The sequence below is a fragment of the Littorina saxatilis genome, linkage group LG15, assembly GCF_037325665.1.
Source record: "Littorina saxatilis isolate snail1 linkage group LG15, US_GU_Lsax_2.0, whole genome shotgun sequence".
Taxonomy (NCBI): Eukaryota; Metazoa; Mollusca; class Gastropoda; order Littorinimorpha; family Littorinidae; genus Littorina; species Littorina saxatilis.
In genome coordinates, this window is record NC_090259.1 from 44,136,538 (window position 1) to 44,143,690 (window position 7,153).

Below are 7,153 nucleotides of genomic sequence, written 5' to 3' on the forward strand. Positions count from 1 at the left end.
GAGAACAGGCTAGAGTTTGAGCGGCTTGGGGGGTAAGATAGTGGCGGATAGAACTGATTTTCCTTAAGTTACTGTACGCAATTGTGCGGATGTTTTGGACGTGCTGGGAAAGGTTGAGGAAGTGGTCGAAGGTAACGCCAAGATTAGTCACAGAAGAGACAAAGTTGACGTCGCTATCGCCGACATGAATGCTAGAAGGCAAAGAATTTTCAGGGAAAGATCTGTACTGGGACCTGACAAGCATGGATTCAGTTTTCGAGTCGTTTAGCTGTAGTTTGTTAGCCGTCATCCACGCCTTTACAGCAACAACACAGTCTTCCATTTCACTCACAGTGGTATCAATTTGATCAATCTCACTGTCTTTGTACAACTGGTTGTCGTCTGCAAAGGCGTGGTGATCGATAGGATACTGTTTGACGAGGTTAAAGACTCGAGGGGGTTCATGTACAAAACAAAAAGAACTGGAGCCAACACGGATCCCTGAGGAACACCAAACTGAAGGACTGTGGATTCTGAACTGATGCTGTTTACCACGACTGTTTGAATCCTATCCGAGAGATAGGACTCGAACCAGGACAGTGCAGAACCTGTGATGCCAAAAGTTGCCTCAAGGCGGGCTGTCATAATTGAGTGGTCGATGGTGTCGAACGCAGCGGACAAATCGAGAAGCGTGAGAACAGACACTTTACCGTTATTGAGAGCCATCAGAAGGTCGTTCACAATTTTCAACAAAGCAGTTTCAGTGCTGTGGGCAGGTCTATAAGCCGATTGGAAGCTGCTGAGAAGATTGTTTGATGAGAGGTGGGCATTAAGTTGCAGCAAGACCAGTCTTTCCAAGATCTTTGAAAGAAACGACAAGTTCGAAAATGGTCTGTAGTTTTTTAAATCATTGCGGTCGAGGGATGATTTCTTTATCAGGGGTTTGACTAGAGCTTGTTTCATGACAGACGGGAAAGTGCCAGAGAGAATTGAACTATTCATGACGGAGGTAATGTGAGGTAACACTGTGTCCAAACATTCAATCAGCAAATGTGATGGAAAAACATCAAGATCACAGGTTTTTGTACCAGACTTCAAAATCACTTTCTTCACATCGGACTCAGTCACAGGTTCAAACTGACAGAGGTTTGCCGTGAAAACAGCATCCAGCATCAGATTGGCCTAAAACACTATTTCAGTGCTACTCAGAAAATTAAAAAAAATCCTATCTTGCTACTCTTGAGGTTTCACAAGAGTTGGCGGCAGGTCTGTGTAAATGACAAACTCTCTCTCTCACCCTCTCTCTCTCATCCCCTCTCTCTCTCTCTCTCTCTCTCTCTCTCTCTCTCTCTCTCTCTCTCTCTTTGGTTTTTTTGTTTGTTTTTCTACTTTGCTACTTGATCCTTTATTTGGTTAGTGTGTCGTATTATGTTGGCTTGCCTTATAAGTTAGTTGATCCTCTGTGTGTGTGTGCGTGTGCGTGTATATATATGTGCGTGTGTGTGTTCTGATAATGTATGGTTGTATTGCCCGTATTGTGATATCTGTATATCACATGTCTGTAAAGAATGATCTTATTCTTATATTACTATTATTGCGTGTGTCTGGGTTTCATCATAAAAAGTTTGTTCCTATGTATTCCCATTTCGATTATAACCATTTTGCTTAGATCAGGACTAGCTGTAAGAAAGGTCCTACGGACCTAATGCTATCTTTCCTGTAATAAAGTTCAACTGAGTTCAAGTTCAAGTTTTCTCTATGGACCTAATGCTATCATCCCTCGGTAATAAAGTGTTTCTCTCTCTCTCTCTCTCTCTCTCTCTCTCTCTCTCTCTCTCTCTCTCGAAACGGTGCCCCTCGCAAAGTGCTGTATCGTGACGCACTTCACCCTAGCCAACAGGGCACCAGCCGACTGGCATGCAATATAAAGTATGCCTGCCTGCCTCGCCAACCGGAGCAGCAGAGCCTTGGACAACGCAGGACTCTTCTGGAGTCCCCAACTTTGGTGCCGGGGTCGGGCTATCCCTCTGAGCACCAACGGCTGTCCTTTCAGCAACAGCCGAGGCAAACGAATTTGCCCCCCCACTTCCCTCAACAGCAAAAACCTCCAACAATGCCCAATCGAGCCAACAGCACCACCAACGATCGCCACATCCAAGGGCCAGGACGTCAGACCACATCCCCCTCGCCACCTCCCTACCGCTGGCACTACGAGCAGCGTCAGGGTCAACTGAGGTCTCAGCTCTCCTTGCCATCCCCCTACGGCTGGCACAGCGAGCAGCATCTGGGTCAACTGAGGTCTCAGTCCCCCTTGCCACCTCACGACGGCTGGCACAGCGAGCAGCATCAGGGTCAACTGAGGTCACAGCCCCCCTTGCCACCCCCCTACGGATGGCACAGCGAACAGCAACAGGGTCAACAGAGGTCACCCCCTTCACTCTTCCCCGCCCACCATGGCCAGCCTGTGCTCCCTCGGCGTGGTACTACTATGACCCAGCAGTCCCGCGATACACACAGCCCCTCTTTCATAGTAACAGCCGCATAACTGAAGGAACATTTGTCTAATCATTTAAAAGGACAGAGTATCACCAAGTGTGTGTGTGTGTGTGTGTGTGTGTGTGTGTGTGTGTGTGTGTGTTAGGCAAACTTAAATTCAACAACAATACAAGTGTTGTGGATATGTTTGATTATACATAATGGCCGTATTACTATAAATTAGAAACAAAAACTAAGGTGTTCTTACCGCCTTAAAGTGAGCAAAATAACGTTGTTGCAGAGGAAACGCTTGAAGTTTTGAAAGACAGAGAGTTTGGTCACAAACTGACAATTCATTCTTCAAAGTATATTAGCAGTGACTGATTATTCTTTTAGGTCTACAGCGTGTGCTTAAAGGCAATTATGCAAGTGAATCTGTGAATATTCTTAATTAAGCTTTCCTTGCACTCTTGAGAATCAGAACTCTATTACAACTGATGATTGTGTCGATACATTTTGTGAAGCCAAAAAACGCTCAGAGTTAAATCAGTTACTGATGATTCTGATCTGATACTGTGTCCGCTATTATCAAGTTGGGACTGTGTGAAAGCCCTCCATTCTCGTCACTCATCTTCGCGTGTCATTAACGTGACTACTGGTGTTTCAGTTATTCACTGTCGGGTCATTTTACTCGTTGAATTTGAGTTAATCTGCTCTGGTTAATTCTTGTTACTCTTAAGTCTACTTATTTCTCTTTGTGTAAAGTAGTGTAGCTTTTTTTCTCTCTTTGTTTTGTCTTTCGTTTGAGTTTGACACCAAGTGTTAAACTCCATTGGTCGCATCTCTGTGTGTATCTGTGTATAGTATAATTTAATATTTTCTCCTTATTGATTATTGATTACTTTTGCTGTTTTAAAGTAATTTTGATTTTTTTTCTTTTTTTCTTTTCTTCTTAAAACGTGAAAACACTGTTTTGAGATTTATCATGAGTAATGGTTCTACCTCATGGCCCACAAAAGAGGGTCTTCGTATTGGACACCTTAATATCAACCATGCAATTAATAAATTACACGAAGTTTCCACCATGCTTTTAAACTCAGGAACACATTTTCATGTTATGGGGTTTACAGAATCAAGACTATCTGACACGATTTCGGATTCTGAGGTTTGTGTTCCAGGTTACAGTGTTGTACGCAGAAACCCCCAACAATGTAAAGAAACTGGATTGCTTGTGTATATAAGTGAATCATTGACCTACACACGTTTAACACATTTAGAACAGTTTGTGGAATCCGTCTGGATCGAGGTCAAATTAAACAAGTCGCGTAAGGCGAAAATACAATATTTAGTCAAGTAGCTGTCGAACTCACAGAATGAAACTGAACGCAATGCAACGCAGCAAGACCGTATACTCGTAGTCCACCGCTCACGGCATAGGCAGTGAAATTGACAAGAAGAGCGGGGTAGTAGTTGCGCTAAGAAGGATAGCACGCTTTTCTGTACCTCTCTTTGTTTTAACTTTCTGAGCGTGTTTTTAATCCAAACATATCATATCTATATGTTTTTGGAATCAGGAACCGACAAGGAATAAGATGAAAGTGTTTTTAAATTGATTTGGACAATTTAATTTTGATAATAATTTTTATATATTTAATTTTCAGAGCTTGTTTTTAATCCGAATATAACATATTTATATGTTTTTGGAATCAGCAAATGATGGAGAATAAGATAAACGTAAATTTGGATCGTTTTATAAATTTTTATTTTTTTTTACAATTTTCAGATTTTTAATGACCAAAGTCATTAATTAATTTTTAAGCCACCAAGCTGAAATGCAACACCGAACCCCGGGCTTCGTCGAAGATTACTTGACCAAAATTTCAACCAATTTGGTTGAAAAATGAGGGCGTGACAGTGCCGCCTCAACTTTCACGAAAAGCCGGATATGACGTCATCAAAGACATTTATCAAAAAAATGAAAAAAACGTTCGGGGATTTCATACCCAGGAACTCTCATGTCAAATTTCATAAAGATCGGTCCAGTAGTTTAGTCTGAATCGCTCTACACACACACACACACACACACACACGCACATACACCATACCCTCGTTTCGATTCCCCCTCGATGTTAAAATATTTAGTCAAAACTTGACTAAATATAAAAAGGCACCTCCAATGCTTATTGGTTTCTGCTATAGAAATCCAGCAGAACGTGTAAACTGGACGGACAAATGTTCACATATGTTAGATGCTGCTTTGTTAGAATCAAAAGAAACCATTCTCTTAGGAGATTTTAACATTGATTTATTAAAACAAAATAAACCATGGTTAGATATGTTCAACCTTTATGATCTCAAACAAGTCGTGAACACCCCTACTAGGGTTACTGCATCTACAAGCACTTTGATAGATCATGTCTATGTTTCTAACACCCGTAACGTTGCAGAAGTTTGTGTTCCAACCAGCGGCTGTAGTGATCATTTTCCTGTTTGTCTCACGTGGTCAAGAAAGGGTGTAAAAATCCCCAAAGTTGGTCACAAGACAGTAAAGTACCGCTCCTTTACTAAATTTAACGAGAACGCTTTTCTTGTAGACTTAAGTAATTCTTCTCTCTCTGATGTTTATAATTATACGGATCCTGATGATGCAATAACACACTGGATAAATGTCTTTACAGAAATATACGATAAACATGCCCCGTGGAGAATTAAGAGAGTCAAGCAAATAGTAAAACCTAAATGGTTTGATACTGAATTACAAGATGCTATTGGCCATCGTGATTTCTTAAAATCAGTTGGCAAGGAAGCAGAGTATAGAGAACAGAGAAATAAAGTAAACTCACTTAAACGAACAAAAAAGATTAAGTACTTTCATGACCTAGCGTCATCAAAGCAAAATTCAAAGAATATATGGAAAGCAATAAATGAACTTACAAATAAAACGATTGCCAGTCATTCAAGTTGTGTTGAGGACATATCTCCTGATAATTTAAACACGCATTTTTCTAAAATAGCTGAAAAAATTATTACAAATGACAAATCCAATTTGAACAATTTGAAAGTGTTAGAAGAATATTGTGAGTCGAAACAAGTTTCAAGTCAAGCGAATATTCCTCTACTTACAGTACCTGAAGTTTTTTACGCACTTACACACCTTAAGCAAACAGGCTCCCGGGGAATCGACGGCCTCGATGGTAGGATTCTTAAATTGTCAGCCCCTGTAATTTCTGAAACACTCACTTACCTTTATAATCTTTGTTTAGACAAAAATTATTTCCCAGTCGCCCTGAAACAGGCTAAAGTCATTCCTCTGTTTAAATCAGGTGATAAAAAAGACCCATCAAACTATAGGCCAATTTCAATATTGTCTGTTTTATCAAAACCACTTGAAAAACACATTAACAAACATATTCTAATGCATCTTAACCAAAACAATTTACTTCACCCTAAACAATCGGGTTTTAGAGCTAACCATTCCTGCCATACTGCCTTAGTTTCTCTTGTTGATCAATGGCTGGAGAAAATAAACGACAATGAATTCTGTGGTGCCATTTTTTTGGACTTTGCTAAAGCCTTTGACGTTATTGATCACACGTTATTACTGAGAAAATTTGCATTGTATGGCGTCGGAATCGAAACTGTCAAACTTATTAGTTCATTTCTCACCGGCAGACAACAGACTGTACTAACAAACGCCTCGGCGTCGAGCATGCAAGAAGTAAAATACGGTGTACCACAAGGATCGGTTTTAGGACCCCTCCTCTTCTCTATATACATTAATGACCTCCCCCTACATATTCAAAATGTATGTGAACTTTTTGCAGATGACACCACAATTCACTCCAGCAACACAAATGTAACTCGCTTATCAGAATCACTTCAAAGGAGTTTAAACCAGTTGACAGAGTGGACTGAACTAAACCATATGTCTCTTAACCCACAGAAAACCAAATATATGGTCATAACAACAAGACAAAAACGCCAGAATATTTGTTCAGCTGGTCCTGCTTTAATGATAGATGGTGAAATAGTGGAAAAAGTCGACCATCACAAACTGCTGGGTGTTAATATCGATAACAACTTGTCTTGGTCAACCCACATAGAGCAACTTAGTAAAGTGGTGTCTAAGAAAGTGTATCTCTTATCTAGAATTAAACACTTCCTGAACTGCCAAACCAGAAAGTTATTCTTCATTGCTCATATTCAATCTGTTATTGATTACGCATCCACTGACTCTATGGGACTCCGCAAGTGAAAATTCCTTAAAACCACTCAGCAGATTACATAAAAGAGCGCTAAAAGTAGTATTACTAAAGCACACTACCCTCACAGAGTTAGACTACATATATTTAGGGATCTTACCTCTAAAGTCAAGACTGCTTTTTAACAAAGGAATCTTTATGCATAAAATTATATCCGAAACTCTACCCCAAACCATTTGTTCAAAGTTCTCTTTGAAGAATTCACACCACCTTAAGAAACTAGGATAGACTTATTTAAGTCTAGTCTAGTTTATTCAGGTGGCCGTCTCTGGAACGCTCTTCCGAATGCCTTACGGGAAGCTACCAGCACAGATTCTTTCAAAAACAAATATATATCCCATTTAATGAAAATAGTATATTCTTGATTGTTATGTCCTTTGGGACACAGTCACTCACTTTTGATTTATTGTTTTGTTCATGAAATTATGATGTTCTGC